This window comes from Tamandua tetradactyla, chromosome 2 (genome assembly GCF_023851605.1).
Source record: "Tamandua tetradactyla isolate mTamTet1 chromosome 2, mTamTet1.pri, whole genome shotgun sequence".
Taxonomy (NCBI): domain Eukaryota; kingdom Metazoa; phylum Chordata; class Mammalia; order Pilosa; family Myrmecophagidae; genus Tamandua; species Tamandua tetradactyla.
In genome coordinates this window covers 19,340,912-19,356,617 of record NC_135328.1, presented here as the reverse complement: position 1 = coordinate 19,356,617, position 15,706 = coordinate 19,340,912, and the positions used below count along the sequence as shown (strand labels likewise).

The following is a 15,706-nucleotide window of genomic DNA, read 5'->3' as shown; positions in this document are numbered from 1 at the left end:
GTAAAAAGGCAGCCTACAATTGGGAGACAATATTTGGAATCCTAATAATTATTAGTTAAGGGTTTAGTATCCAAAATATATAGAGATTCTTCAATTCTACAACCACTCTGGAAGGCAGTTTGGGGTTTCCTCAGGAAGCTAAGTACAGAATTGCCATATGATCCACTAATCCATTAGTAGGAATATATTCAGAAGACCTGAGGGCAAAGACACAAGTGGACATTTGCACACCAATGTTTATAGTCGTATTATTTATAATTGCCAAGAGATGGAAACAATGCAAGTGTCCATCAACGGATGAGTGGCTAAACAAGCTCTGGGATACACATATGATGGAACTTAATGCAGCTGTAAGGCAGAATAAAATCATGAAGCAAACAACAATGTCGATGAACCTTGAAGGCATTATGCTGAATGATTAGCCAGAAACAAAAGGACAAATGCTGTATGGTCTCACTAATATAAACAAACTTTAATGAAAATTGAAATTAAGAACACAGGTTATCAGGAGTTAGAAATAGAGTAGAGACTGGGAAATTGGTACTGAAGGAATAGAGATTGTGCAACAGGACTTATTACACTCAGAAATGGATAGCACAATACTACCTGATTGTAGCATAAAATATAAGTACACTGGATGAAGTTGAATGTGAGTATGATTGAGGGAGAAGGGATGGGGACACATATGAAACCAAAAGGAAAGATAGAGAGTAAAGACAGAAATGATATAATTTGGGAATACCTAGAGTGGACAATGATGGTGATTAAATGTACCAATAAAAAACATTTTCAAAAGAAGGAGAACAAATGACATAAACATTGCAAGGTGCTGAAAATAAATGGTATACAGGGAAAAAGTACAGTCAATGCAAGCTAGGGTATGTAGTCAATAGTAACTTTGTTATAAGCTTCTAACTGAACGTAACAAAGGCATTGTGCCAAAACTAAATGTCAACAGGCAGGGGACATGGGAGAGGGGTACAGATTCTTTGTAGAAGAAAAAGAAATGTCTTCATATAGATAATGGTGGCGAAGGCATGTCTATATATTTAGGTGGTTTGTATGATGTGTGAATAAAACTGTTTAAAAATGAATAGAGAGAAACAAGCACTAGAGAAAATATGGAGAAAGAGATGTTCACTCTCAATAGGGAATCTGGGAGCTGCAGCTCCTTGGAGGGCAATGTGGTGGTTCCAAAGGAGGAACCATCACACTGCCCACTCAAAGGGATATCTTATGCATTACATAGACATCATTTTCAGTTTATGGTATGCTGGAATGGTTGGAGGGAAGTACCTGAAACTGTAGAGCTGTGTTCCAGTAGCCTTGATTCTTGAAGACCATTCAATAAATATACGATTTTTACAATGTGCCTGTGGGATTGTGAAAACCTTGTGTCTCTTGCTCCTTTTATCCAGGGTATGGACAAATGAGTAAAAAAAATATGAAAAAGAATTAATAAATAAATAATAGAGGGGACAAAGGGTAATTAATAAATTGGGTAGATGGAAATACCAGTGGTCAATTAGAGGGAAGGGTAAGGGGCATGGTATGTATGAGTTCTTTTCCTTTTTCTTTTTATTTCTTTTTCTAGAGTGATGCAAATGTTCAAAAAAAAATGACCATGGTGATGAATACATAACTATGTGATGAGATTGTAAGCCATTGATTGTACACCATGTATGGAATGCATGTATATGAAGATTTACCAGTAAAAATATTTTTAAAAAAAGAATCAGTCTATACTGATAAATGTTCAGTTTACTAGGAGGACATGAGAGTTCTATAACCAAATGTTTCTAATAATATATACTGAAAATATATAAAGCAAAAAATTGACAAACTACAAGAAAAATTTAAAAATCCATCATTATAGTAGATGTTTGTTTAAAATAAACTTGATATTTCAGACTATTTACAAAAAAGTTGGAAAGATACTACCAAAAACTCTCTTATACCCCTCACCCAGCTTTCCCTATCATTACCACCTTGCATTACCATGGTCGCTTGTCACAACTAAAGCACCAACATTGGCAAATTGCTAGTAACCAAACTCCAGACATTATTTCAACTTTACTAGCTTTGCTAGTTTTCTGGGATCCCACATTGCTTTTAGTCATTAGCTCTTCATAATTTCCTCTGCTCTGAGTTTCAGTCTAAGGAATATCAGTCCAGTGTCCCACTGACTGCTCCTCAATATGGTTTGCTTGACGTTTTTCTCATGATTAGAATAGGGTTATGGATTTTGAAAAAGAATACCAAATAGGTAACATTCCATTGTTTTCCCAGCTTATTGGGATACAGACTAACTGTATAACTTACCATCGAAAATGTGAACCTTGAGCACCAGCCAAAGTAGTGTGTCAGGTTTCTCAAATGTAAAACTACTTTATTTCATTTATTTCTTTTCAGTCTTTGTTCTTTGGGTGCAACTCACTAAATGCTGTCCACGCTGGGGGGTAGGTGGGAAGGCCGAGGGGAGGTTAAGTCCCACCTCCTAGAAGGAAGGCGTATCTAAATATATCTTTGGAGTTCTTTTGTAAGGAAGGTTTGTCTCTTCTCCCCCATTTATTTATTTGTACCATCATTTTTTATATCAGAAATACTCATGCATATTTACACTGTGGGTTATAATTTAAAGCCACATTATTTTATTGTCCAAGATGCTCCAGCTCTTTCAGTTGGCTCCTGGGTCCTTCAATATGCTCCCATCATTTTGTTTTCTGAGCACTTCCTTACTCGCTGGCACTACAAGATGCTCCAAGGTCATATTAGAGTCAGCACTGGAATCAGCCATATGTAAAATCACAGCGGGAGATTTTAATACCTCTTCTTACTAACTGGGGAGCAAGAAGAGAAAAGCCAGTGAGAGTATTGAAGATGTGAAGCGTGATGTTAAGAACTTGATCTAATGGACAGATAATAGAACATCACAACCAACAACTGCAAGCTTCATATCTTTTCAAGCACAAATCAAATATTTACAAAAATTGTCAAACTACTAGACCACAAATCTAGCTTTGATAAAATTCAGACAATTGTATCAGACTACCATGGGTGAACATAATTCAATAAGTTTAAATATCAATTACAAAACTATGACTAGACAATCCTCCGCAGTCGTGGAAATTGACAGTTATTCTTCTAAGCAACATGTAAGCTCTAGGAAGAAGCCATAATGAAAATCTGAAAGTATTTAGAATATACAATAATGAAAACATGACATATTAAATTCATAGTATGCAGCGAAAATAGTACCTACAGAGAAATATATAGCCTAATTGTTTTCATTAGGAAAAAATGTTTCAAAATTAATCATCTAGGGCGGGCGACGGTGGCTCAGCAGGCAGAGTTCTCGCCTGCCATGCTGGACACTCGGGTTTGATTCCTGGTGCCTGCCCATGTAGAAAAAAACAATTAATCATCTAAAAATACAAAATAAGACATTATATTTTATAGAAAAGCTTCAGAATAAAGCTAAAGAAAACAAATGAAAGAAATAAATGTTAGAGTAGAAAATAATGAAATAGAAACTAAACACAAAATAAAGAGAATCAACAAAGCAAAACATTATTTCAAAAAACTCTTTGAAAAGATTAATAAAACAAAAAAGCAAGATTAACCAAGTAAAGGTGAGAGTACTAGAAGACATAATAAAAAATATTAGAAATACAAATGAGACATATCACACAAGTAGCAGGGAATTAAACAGAGACTCAGTCATTATAAGCAGTTATTTTTGAAATAAAGGTGAAATGAACAGCTTCCTAAAATGTATAATTTACCAAAACTGATTCTAGAAGAAATAGAGCATCCTACGAGTCTTATACCCTTAAAGAAATTTAGTCAACTAAACATCTTCCTATCAAGAGAACATGAAGACCAAGTTGTGATTCATGAGACTTCCACCAAACATCCAAATATAGTCATTCTGATCTTGCACAAACTATTCCACAGAATAGGAAAAAATGGAAATTCCCCAACTACTTTATGAGACTGGTATAATCTTGGTAACAAAACCAGCCAAAGACCGAACAGAATGGGAGACAAAAATTAATCCCATGCATGAAGAGTAGGCACACAAAAAATTTTGAACGTTAGTAGGGCAATTCCAAAACACTTAGAAAGGACAACTAGTCATAACCAAATTAGTTTATTTCAAGACTGCCAATTGGTTTAATTCTAGAAATCAAATAATATAATGCACCATGAATAGAGTAAAGGAGTAGATCTTCTCAATAGATGAAAAACCATTTTTCATAAAATGTAATGTGCTTTCATGATATTAAAAAAAAAAAAGCAAAGCAATGGAATACAAGACTAGAAGTAATCTTCCTTAACTTGATCAAGGCCAGCTACCAAAAAACCAACACAAACATCATATATGTGGTTAAGCAATGAAAGCATTTCCATACTGTCAAAACAAAACCTATAATCACTAATTCAATGCAGCATTGTATTAAAAGTCCTGCAGTATAGACTTTTAGAACATATAAGTGAAAATTATGAGGATAGGAAATGAAGAAACCAAACTGTCAATATTTGCAAATCCTGTAATTAACTCTCTAAGAAACCTAAAAATTGTCCTCAGACAAATTACTGGAAATGTTAATAGGCATTTACAATGCTGCTAAACACAAAATCAACACATAAAAATTTATTGCACTTCTGAGCAACTTGGAAATGGAACTTTAAAAATATGACCATTTATTATAGAAACAAAAACATAAAGTGTCAAGGAATAAATCTAAAAAATGCATGTTGAGAACCTTTATAGATAAAACTATAAAACCTTATTAAAAGTTACTAAAAGCAACCCAAATAATGGAGTGATAAACCATATTCTTTGATAGGACTCAAAATCATAAAGATGTCAATTTTCTCAAATTGATCTATAGATTCAATTTAATTCCAATCAAAATCCCAACTGATTTTTTCTCATGAAATTCAGCAAGCTGATCCTGAAACCCATGTGGCAGAGTAAAGAGCCCAATTATACAAGGAATTCTTGTGGAAGAAAACAGGAATGGAAGATTTGTCCCACCATCAATATTTATTATAAAGCTATAGATATTCAGGCAGAGTGGTGATTCAGCAGGGCTAGGGAAATAGTCCAATGGAATAGAAAAATAGCCCCCAAACAGACCCACACATATAGAAAATGATGTATCATAGAGATGACATTGCAAAGCAGTAGGTAAAGGATGAACTATTTAATAAATGATGTCCAGACTATTGTTTAGCCACATGGAAAAAAAAATGAAACTGTATCTCTACCGTAGCATACTATATATAAAAACCAATTCTTAGAAGATTAAAAATAACTGTGAAAAGCAGAATCATTAAACATTGAGGAGTCAATATAGGAAAATATCTTCGTGACCACAGGGTAGAAAAATATTTCCTAGAAGAATCAGAAAGCACAAACCATTAAAGAAAGGATTGACAAATTTGACCCTGTTATAAGTAAGAACCTCTCCTCATCAGAAGTTTACATAAGGAAAATAAAAGACCAGCCACTATCAGGGCAAAAAAAGATATAGAACATCAATATTAGGTAAAGATTAGTAAGCATATAATACTAAGATCTTCAAATCAGTATGAAAAAGAACGAAATGGGCTTGAGGGGTGGGGAGTGGGGAAAAAGATTTAAACAGCCATTTTGTAAAAAAGAAAGCACAATAGGCTCATAATCATATGAAAAGATGCCCTACTTCATTGTACTAATAAAACACAGATAAAAATTAAAATCACAATTGTGAATCCTGTATGTTATATATGCTTTCTTATTATGATGACGTTCACAGTAAAAACAGTTTTTCAAAATCACTCTGGTAGCAAGCTAAAGAACAGATTGGAGAAAGGCGAAGCAGATAGATTCAGATTATTACGGTCATAAACAAGATATAGGGAATGAGTTGACTCATAAAACAATACTGAGAGGAAAAAGGGGACATTCTAATATATGGTATCAAGGCTGTATTTATCTTATTCGTCACTGTATACTTACTACTTAGAAAATGAACTAACTCATAGTAGACATTTAACAGAAATTTGCTAAAGGAATAGATAAATAATGATTGATATAACATGAGAAATAATAGAAATGAAAGAACCATAAAAATCTATAACGATTGTCAAATTCTTTTTCATTTGTTACTTTCATAGGTGTAAAATTTTACCAAAACACTTCAGTTTTACTTTTTTATACCTGGATTTTGCACCTGGATATATATATGGATTACTAAAGAAGAGAAACACTCTTCCATATATTTGATAGCACATGAGGTAAAAATCTTCCCTATGTTTGTTGATAGTCATAACTCTCATTTTAATGAATTATCTCATTGTATATTTTGCCAACTCATTTGTTGAATTTTTAATATTTTATAGAATAATTTTGATGTGAATCCTTTGACTCTGTTTTGTTTTGTTTTTTTATTTATTATTATTATTATTATTTTTACATGGGCAGGCACCGGGAATCGAACCCAGGTCCTCGGGCTTGGCAGGCAAGCATTCTTACCTGCTGAGCCACTGTGGCCCGCCCTAACTCTGTTTTTTTGCACAAATATTTCTCAGGATTTTGATTTCCATTTTCCCTTGATTAAGTTCATTTTAACTTCCCAAACATTTCAAATGTTTATATGGTTGAATCTGATGATATTTTTCCATGTAATTTTTAGAAAGTATCAGCTCTCCAGATATTTAGGAGTTCTAGTCTCCCCTAATCAAACCTGAGAAGACAGTAATCTAGGTTTTCTGTGTTTGGATTTTGTACTTATTTAACCTATCTCATTATACGTATACTTTAGTATATGATATATACAAAATACTGAATTCTTTTTCCCCACAATTTCCCCTATTCTAATGTATTGTCGCATTAAAATTTTTCTTATACAAATCAAGATCATTACCTGAGTTTTCCATATAATTGCATTGACCTACATCTCATTTCTGAATTCAGTTGTAGCTTTCCAATAAATAGTCATTGTCTGATACCTGAGTAGACCTCACTTTTCTCTCTCTTTTGCTGTCTTCTCCTTTCTACTTTAAAAATTTCCCTCACGCTCTCTCCTAGCCTTGTATTCTTCCTGTGCAGGCTCATCCCTTCTCAAGACATACACTGTTAGTGAGACCTGATGACACCTACATCACAAGCTCTATCCCAAATCTATCTCTGACCTCCAGGTCCATGGACCAAAGGGCCTAGCTGCATTTGAGTCAAGAGGTTCTACGAAAGCCACAAGAGCAACATTTTCTTTCATTCATGTCTCTTTGGAAGGTAACACGTAGACTCAATTACTCAAGAGTGAGAGATAAATACCATGGCATCCCTTTTCTTCACGACCAACTTCCAAAGAATTTCATGGTTCTATCTATTCTCTCTCTTCCTTTCAAATGATAAAATACCAACAGCATTATGGATTGAGCTTCATATCAATAAAGTGTGCTTAACATTGTGATGTGTTTATCTCAATGAATCCTCACAGCAATTTATGTTGGGGTTATAATATTATTCCCATTTTACAAATGAAGAAATTAAGATGTAGAGAACATGTTAATTGGGCCCCCCAAGAAGCAGAAACTAAGACAGGATTATGTGTGCAAGAGATTTATTGGGGAAAATACCTGTGAGGGAAAAATGGGATGGGGGCCAGAGGAGGCTGAGACAGAAGTCATACAAAGATGCAGGTTTAGATTCAATGGAGGGGAAGGGAAGGAAGGAAGGCTTTGAGTAGGGAATTCTTAGATAGCAACATGGTCCAAGGTGAGTTTCCAAACGCAGAAGGGGCGTCCTCAACCTAAATTCACCTCAGTATGTTCCTGTGCTCAGTCATTGACAGGGAGAGGTCCAGAGCAGCACGACTCAGAAGAAATGTCAGGATGGATTTCAGAGCCTAGAAGCAGGGGCTGGGACACTAATTGCAGTAAAAAATCTGAAAGGTGCATTTTATATCCTTATATTCAAAGAGCTTAAGTGATTGGCCAAGATTTCATAGATTGAAGAATATGAAGCCATTATTCAAATCCACGCAGTAGAACTCCACAACTCACATGATCAACCACAAGGCAATACTTCCTGTTTCCATCGACCCCGCTTTGAAGGATATTGGAACATATTTCAACTCGTGACCTTACTTCTACCTTGTTCTCTGTGGAAGGCTGAATTATGTTCCCCAGCAAACGCAGGTTTAATCTTCATCCCCAACCTTGTGGGTATGAAACCATTGAGAACAGGACTTTTGGAAGAGGTTATTTTTAGTTAATGTGTGGTGCGCTGAAGCAGGACGGGCCTTAATCTGGATTACTGGAGAATTTGCAGGACAACACAGAAGCCACAGATTTTGAGGAGGAAGCATGGCCTGCTGATGCCTTGATTTTGGACGTCTAGCCTCAAAACCATCAGCCAATAAATTATTGTTATATATGTCAGCCCACTGTATGGTATTTGTCATAACAGCCTAACAAACTAAAATAGTTTTGGGGACTGGAAAGTGTGGAGTTAGGCTGCCAAAAGCCATAGAACACCAAGAAATGCTGGCAACCACCAAAGGGTCATAGTAATTTATACATAAGACCAACATGCTCGGGCAAACTAATCCCAAAACTCAGCAAACACAAGTTAAAAAGATAGCTTTGCAATATTGAGTTCAAAGAGAAATATGGTTTATTTATATATTTATTGATTATATCATATAAATAGAAATACTGTATTATATTTTATTATTAGCTATTTGGAGGTTTGTTTCTGTTTGTCTATTTTTGCTTTTAGTACTGATCTCAGCATTATGTAACACACACTTTTGGTTGGCTACAGATATTAACTTATCAAAGCCTCCCAACAATCCTGAGAGAAAAATCTACACGCTATCATCATTATAAGTGATTTCTTTCATGTAAATCAGAACCTTGGCAAATCTCTAAAGTTTGTGTTTCCCAACTTTAAACTAGTCTTCAGCAAGAAGTGAAGTACTTATTTGCTGGCTTCCTGTATTAGAAATATTTTTTCCTCTGACTACCTTAACAAGTCTTTGATTTCTGTCTTTCTTTAGTCTTCAGACTACTCCTTTGTGGATTTCATCGTCTCCTAACCATCCTTAAACCACGATCCTCTCTAAAGTCGTCAGTGTCTAGATTCCAGACCCACAGGTAAAAAGCATTTATTCCTGAAGCTTCCGATGGGAGCCACAGTGGAGTCACCACATTGAGAAGTATTATGAAAACCTACCACGTACTACCCCCTTTCCTCCAAGTTGCAGAATGTCTGTGAACAAATCAACACATGTTGAATGCTGAAGTGCCTTTGTGCCATACAGTCTCCATTGGGTTAAAGGGATTCCACAAGCCTCTCCCTTAAAAAAAAAAAAAAAAGTGAAAACCAGTACTTCCCTAATTTAAAAATGCATTAGGAGACCCAGGTTCCTGGCTAAAACAGCGCTTCCCTTTCTTCTACCTCGAAATGAATGGGCCATCCTTTGCCTCACTGTGACTTTGAGTTGCCACAAAGGAGAAGGTTTTTCCATGAACACAAGTTTCCTAAGTGGGGAAAGTAATATAGACTCACGACCTTTTCAGTGCCAGCTGTCAAATCAGAGATGAAAGGACTGATTTTTAGGAGTTCACAGAGCAGATGAGGAAAACACTTTTAAAGAGCCGTCAAGGTGTGACTGTCCTTGAGGAAATGGCTTCCTGACAGCTGCTGGTATCTTCTTTCCTGCCAATGTTTAATTTCTCTCAGAGAGGCAAGGCTTTAATTAAGTTCCATGGGCAGCTAGTTCTGTATCTTTGGCCTTATCAGGGATAGAGAATTTCAAAGCACAGGTTTAGATAGGTTCCGCTGCATTACTGATCAAAAATCTCCCCAGAAACACTCCTGAACTCAAACTTCAGTTTCTCAGAAACCAGGAGTTCTCCCTTCCTATGGGTAGTCTCATACCAGCATCCCTGTTATTGCCAGACTCTGCAAGGGAGAATGAATGCTTGGGAGGCAGAAATCTGAAGCAATTTCATGTCTGAATCCGTTTGCATACATCACAGTGAAGGTCCCCTAATATTGGAAGAGGTTTGCATCTGGTTCATTGACTTGATTTTCAAAAGTATAACATTCTGAGTTAAAAAAAAAAATCTTGTAATTGAGTACTATCACTTACTTTCAACTTGATTGAGACTGAGTAATTCCTCAAAAAAAAGACAGATGCTGAATTTTAATAATGGATTTTTTGGCATGTGAAATTAAGCATGGAGCATCTGCTTTTACAATGCCAACATCTGTTTCTCTGACATATCTGCCTTTCCTTCTGCTGGATCCAACTGTGAATTTGGTATAGACTCTGATAAGAAAAATGGATAAAATTGGTCATGACATGCTGAATTCTTCAGGGTCAGCATAAACTAGGTTATCAGGATTAGATTCTCATACTGAAAGAATAAAAACTTCTGACTCACTCTTTCTCATGATGCTCAGACTTCCAACTGAAATCAAGAGATGTAGAATTTTTCAAAGGAAGGGTGACATCATTTACAAATGACACTGTGTGTTCTGTGGCTTTCTTTTGGAAAGCATTTTGAAAACTATTTAAAAGGTAGTCATTTAAGACTGTTTTTGATAGTACAACATATTATTACTCAGCATATGTTTGTCACATAACACCAAGAAAATCACCCAAGAAAAGAAATTTTCTTGCTTATAAGCTTTCAAAAAACGCTTTCAGAAAGGCTAAAATCACTAACAGTGGAATATAGTTTTGTAGTAAGAAGAAAATTATCATTGGGGAACCATAAATAAACTTGAACTAAAGAAAAGCAAACACCCAATTCAATAATAAATGGTCCAACTCACTACTCCTGCATCCCTTTAGTTCCCACATATTTATTCATTCATTAGGTGCTTTAATTCTGTGTCAACAGGGCTAACTGTTGGGGATAAAGAAATTACTAAGATGAATAAGGTTCCTGTCCTTGTGAACTTTAAAGTTTAGTGGGGAAACATACATTTAACATATAAACATACAAGTAAAGTTATTATTACAAATTGTGTTAAGCGCCCTAATGAAAAACTGTGGAGCAGTCTGAGATCAAATAAAGGGGAATGCATCAAAATTATTGGAATTATTGGTCAAAGAAGGCTTCTCGGGGGGAGGAAAATTTAACCCAAGACCTGAAGACTAAGTCGACTTAAAACCATGAGGAGACAGCAGTGTTTCAGGCAGAAATCAAGGAAGTGATCCAGTGAGTGGCCATTTTGGAAAAATTGAAGAGAGAGGGCCTTAAAGTGATGAAGCAAAAGTCAAGCCATCAACAAAAAGGGCATGGAGTAAAGAAGAATTTAGGGCTTTTTCCAGATTAATAAGTCAAACATTACATATGTACAGTAGTATTTTCTTCTGACACATCATTTGACATATTTAGAGTAAGCACTCAATAAATGTTAACCACAGTACTTCTACAATGACTACTTTTACTTCTATGACTATTATTACATTATCTCTGGACTGCAAATATGCTATTACAGTGGAGAACCCAGCCAGACATTTAGAAGCTTTTCACACTATATGAAGAAAGCTGCAACATAAACTATGTATGAAGGCCAAGTATTTGACTCCCATTATAATTGAATCAGGGCTAAAATGAGATACCAGTGAAATGAGTTACCTCACTTCAATTTCCCTGATTGCCTTTGAAAATTATCCTGTAAGCGTATGCTAACAACTATAAGGACAAAGAGGGGATGACCAAATGAGTTGTATGTTGTGAGCACAATGGATGCTTGCTGTTTTTAGATTTCCAGGAACATGATACATTGGTTAACTATTGTTTCACTTACATTGCATTCCATTACATTTGGGAGATTGTTGGTTGGTTATGCTGAATGCTGCTTTTCATTATCCTTAGAGCACAAATAATAAGTTGATTCTCAAACCACAAATGTTTTCTTTTTAATCTAGCTTTTGCCAGAGTGAAGCCTAGGTTTAAGGCTATTACTTTAAAAATCTGTTTTAGCAACACAAATCACTATGATTTCTAAGCACTCTATTGCCTCCAAATCATGTTAACACCTGCACCCAGAGACTCGAGTATTGGGCCAAATCTTATAAATCCAAATGAGATAGAAAACAAAGTTCGATGACTATAGATAGAAAGACAAATATTGTGAATGCTGTGGTTCTAAAGATCATACACATACAAATATCGTGGAGATCTGTTCTACATGTTCTTGAATTACTGATTCTGAGAGATATAAAGAATGTCTTTAGTGGATAACTGTGTGTGTAGGCTGATTTGAAATAGAAATATGTCATGAGAATAAGACCTTCACAGTTAAGAAGATATCACATGAATAAACTCTTACTGCTCTTGAATTGGATTGTTTGGGAGCTTGTGGGATATTAGTTGAGATGATGAAATAATTAGCTTAGTGCCCACTACCCAAGTTAATGGCAGACTATCTAATGCATTGTTTTTACTAACAATTCAAAGTGCACTACCCTATATTTCATGCCTCCATTGATGTTTGACTAATTTTGAGAATTTGGTTATTCTAAATCCTGAGGTTGTAAAGCTCCTTGTGATATCACCCAGGGTCCCCATAGTATTTGATTCCTGAATCTTCTCTATAACACTCCTGAGGAGTCACTCAGCCTCTGCTTGAACACTCCCAATGGCAAGGAAACTTTTCCTGCTAAGGATAACTATACAGAAAACCCTTTCCTAAACAAAACCCAGAGCTTCAGAAGTTGACACCTGGGGAAAGAATCTTCAAACAGGACTGAGTATTTCCAATTATGTTGAACTTAAGTTGCAACTTTCCCTCTTGGATCTCGCCCTTGGATTCCTGAAGCCACCATCATATCAGATCTTGAGATTGTACCTCCCTCTTCTTTAGGTTCTTACTCATGAATATATGACAGCCCTTCTATTCAGTCAAGGTTTGTCACTTGACAAGGGTTGTCATTTGAAGTCTCGTGGATTTAAAATATTAAACTCCTGAGTGTAGCAGAGAAAAACACAAAGTCTATGAAGGCTGTGGCCCTTCCTGCTTCTTTTCCATGGAGCCCAGCAGGATGTTGCTGTAAGTTCATCCTTCACTTCTATAATACCAGATCTCCAGGACCACCTGGACAGATTCTAGTGCATAGAGAAGTGAAGGGCAATGTGTGTGTCTACAATGCACAAGAGGAGAGCCTAGGACTTTTTGGAGCAACAATAGAAGATTCTAGGCAGGATCTATAAAATAATATGTCATTTCCACATCTGGTCTGGGAAAGCACATGGGTCATTTAGCAGAATTAGTCTGATCACTTTAACAACCATGTCCCACCTTTCTGTTATTAATGACCATACACTTTCCTTGTTTTTCCCTCACCCATATCTCTGTCCTCACTCTCATTGTGATCATAGATTGTTTTCCAGTAAACTTCTGGCCTGGGACCTGGGAAGCACATCTTACATTAATCTCAGTCTGGCTTCTTGGAGCGGGGACTAAACCCAATGTACACTGATTGCTTCTCTCACCTTGATCTCCCATACCTCCCAGTTACAGCTGACAACATTACTTTTTGCAAGTAGTTGAGATATCCTGTGATAGATTTTGGAAGTACAGAGTATTCAGAAACCTGCCTAGTCCATTTTAGGATCTTGGTTTGATCTGAGGTCAGGAAGACAGCATCACTGGCAATCAAAGGGGCTATCAATCCAGTCATTAGAGTAAGCACTGAGAGCCACTGCATGGGAAGTCCAAGGATTCATGCCAGGTGGGACAGCACCATAAATGGACCAGTTTGCTGGGCTAAGCCTGACTGCAATATTGGGCAAATGAGTTGTATAGACAAGAACATTGGAAGTTCTGATGAGTTGTGCTAAATATTTGTGGCTAGCCCCCTCTCGTTTAAGTCCATTTTGCCTTAGAGGTGAGGCACATCAGTGTGCCTCAATCACGGACTAGTCTCTTCTAAACAGACATAAAAGAATCAGAGAGTAACCCCACTCTACAGCCTTCTTAAAAAGCAAATAAAACAAGGAGTGATAGCATGAAAGACACAAACTCTTTGTAAAAAGATACATTATATATTTATTTGATTTTTTAAATTTTACAAATAAAAAGAAAGACATGACTGTGTATGTGTGTGTTGCAACTTCAAACAGTGCCTGCACTTTCCAGATTCCTTCCCCAAGAGAGCTATTGCTCCATCTGATTTATATGCTTAGGGCACATGTGTTCATATGGAAGCATATAATTTTGTGTTTCTCTTTTAGTCTCACTGGCATCTTTATTTATTTTTCTAAAATTTGCTTTTTTCACATAATATATCTTGGAGCTCTTTAAATATCAGTGCATATATATTCACCTTATTGTTTGGAATTGCTGTACACATGGTAATCTGTGAATGTAGGCACCATAATTTACTCAGCTAATTATCAATTTATGGATTTTGCCCTTACCAATAATTCTGTGATGAGCATCCTTCTACTTTCTTTGCCCACATCCGAATATTTCTCTAAGATAGATACTCACAAGTGGAATCGCTGCTTTGAAGATTACACATATTTAAAATTGCACTGAATGTTGCCAACTTGCCATCCAAAAAGGCTTTGCCAATTTATACAAGCTCTGCAGAAGATCATAAATGGGGTCCCCAATCTTCCTCGACTTCAAAATAATCAATCTTTAAAAAATTTTGCCACTGTGTTGGATTAAAAAAATATCTTATTGCTTTTGGTTGCATTTTCCTGATTGCAAGTAAGGTTGAACGTCTTTTTTATGCGTTTATGAAGCAACTTCATTTCTTCTTCCGAGTCATGTAACTTTTTACTTCCAATCCTCTGTTAGAATCGCTTTTCTTCTGAGAACACCTTTGAAAGAACGGAGCTTTGAGGGGAAGGACAGAATTTTCGTGGGGAGATGAGTTCAGGGAAAGGAGATAGAGACACTGCACACAAACATATCTTACATTGTTACTGAATATAGTGCCCAGAGTCAGTTAGGGTAAATAGCATTAATATTACCAGTGATAAAGTGGGTTTAATGTACTAACATAAGATAGTTCAAATGTTGGGTAATTTCACTTAAAGTGTTTCAGGGAACCTTTGACAAATTACTTAACGGCAATGTGGCTCGGTTATCTCATTTGCAAAATGTATAATAATATTGCCTACCTGATAAGATTGCTGTGGGGATTATATGAGTTGAATGTGTATAAAATGCTCAAAATAGTGTCTTGAACATGCTAAGTGCTATTTATTATTATAATTCACAGGAGAAAAGTTGTGCAAATAATTCACAGCACATGCATAACAGGGGAGAGATTAGAGAAGAAATGGTGGCTTAAAGAGCAGTGCAAGATTTATGGGTGTGAATTCCCATTAGGTAAGTGGAGAGTGCAGTAGTGAGCAGTGATTATGAGAAGGGAGCAGGTATCTGAGAAGTTGGAGCTGGCTGCCAACCAGCTGCTTCAGCTGCATTCATCTTCCTAGAGCAGGAAGATAAGTGGGTTGGGGGTCAGAGATGCAGACTAGGACAGCGTATCCTGCCAGAGGACATTCAAAGCAGGAAGGGTCAGCAAAACAGCCAAGCCAAAAGCCTTGAGGGTGACCTGAAATTTGGGAACTCCTCAAACAAAAAGCAAAGAGCAGCGGAGACTCAACCAGTGCCAGGAATTAGACAGATGTTGAGTCAGAAGGAGAACAGGAGAGGATCGCATCGATC

The 15,706-nt window shown here is 36.3% G+C and overlaps 1 long non-coding RNA gene across 1 annotated transcript in view; it reads right to left on the bottom strand.

The window, feature by feature from the left end:
- Positions 1-2,649: 2,649 nt before the first annotated feature.
- Positions 2,650-15,706, bottom strand: part of LOC143659163 (uncharacterized) — a 29,655-nt gene continuing 16,598 nt past the window's right edge. The window contains exon 3 of the long non-coding RNA XR_013163443.1: positions 2,650-2,840. This is a non-coding gene — a long non-coding RNA (uncharacterized LOC143659163). The remainder of the gene's footprint in view (positions 2,841-15,706) is intronic.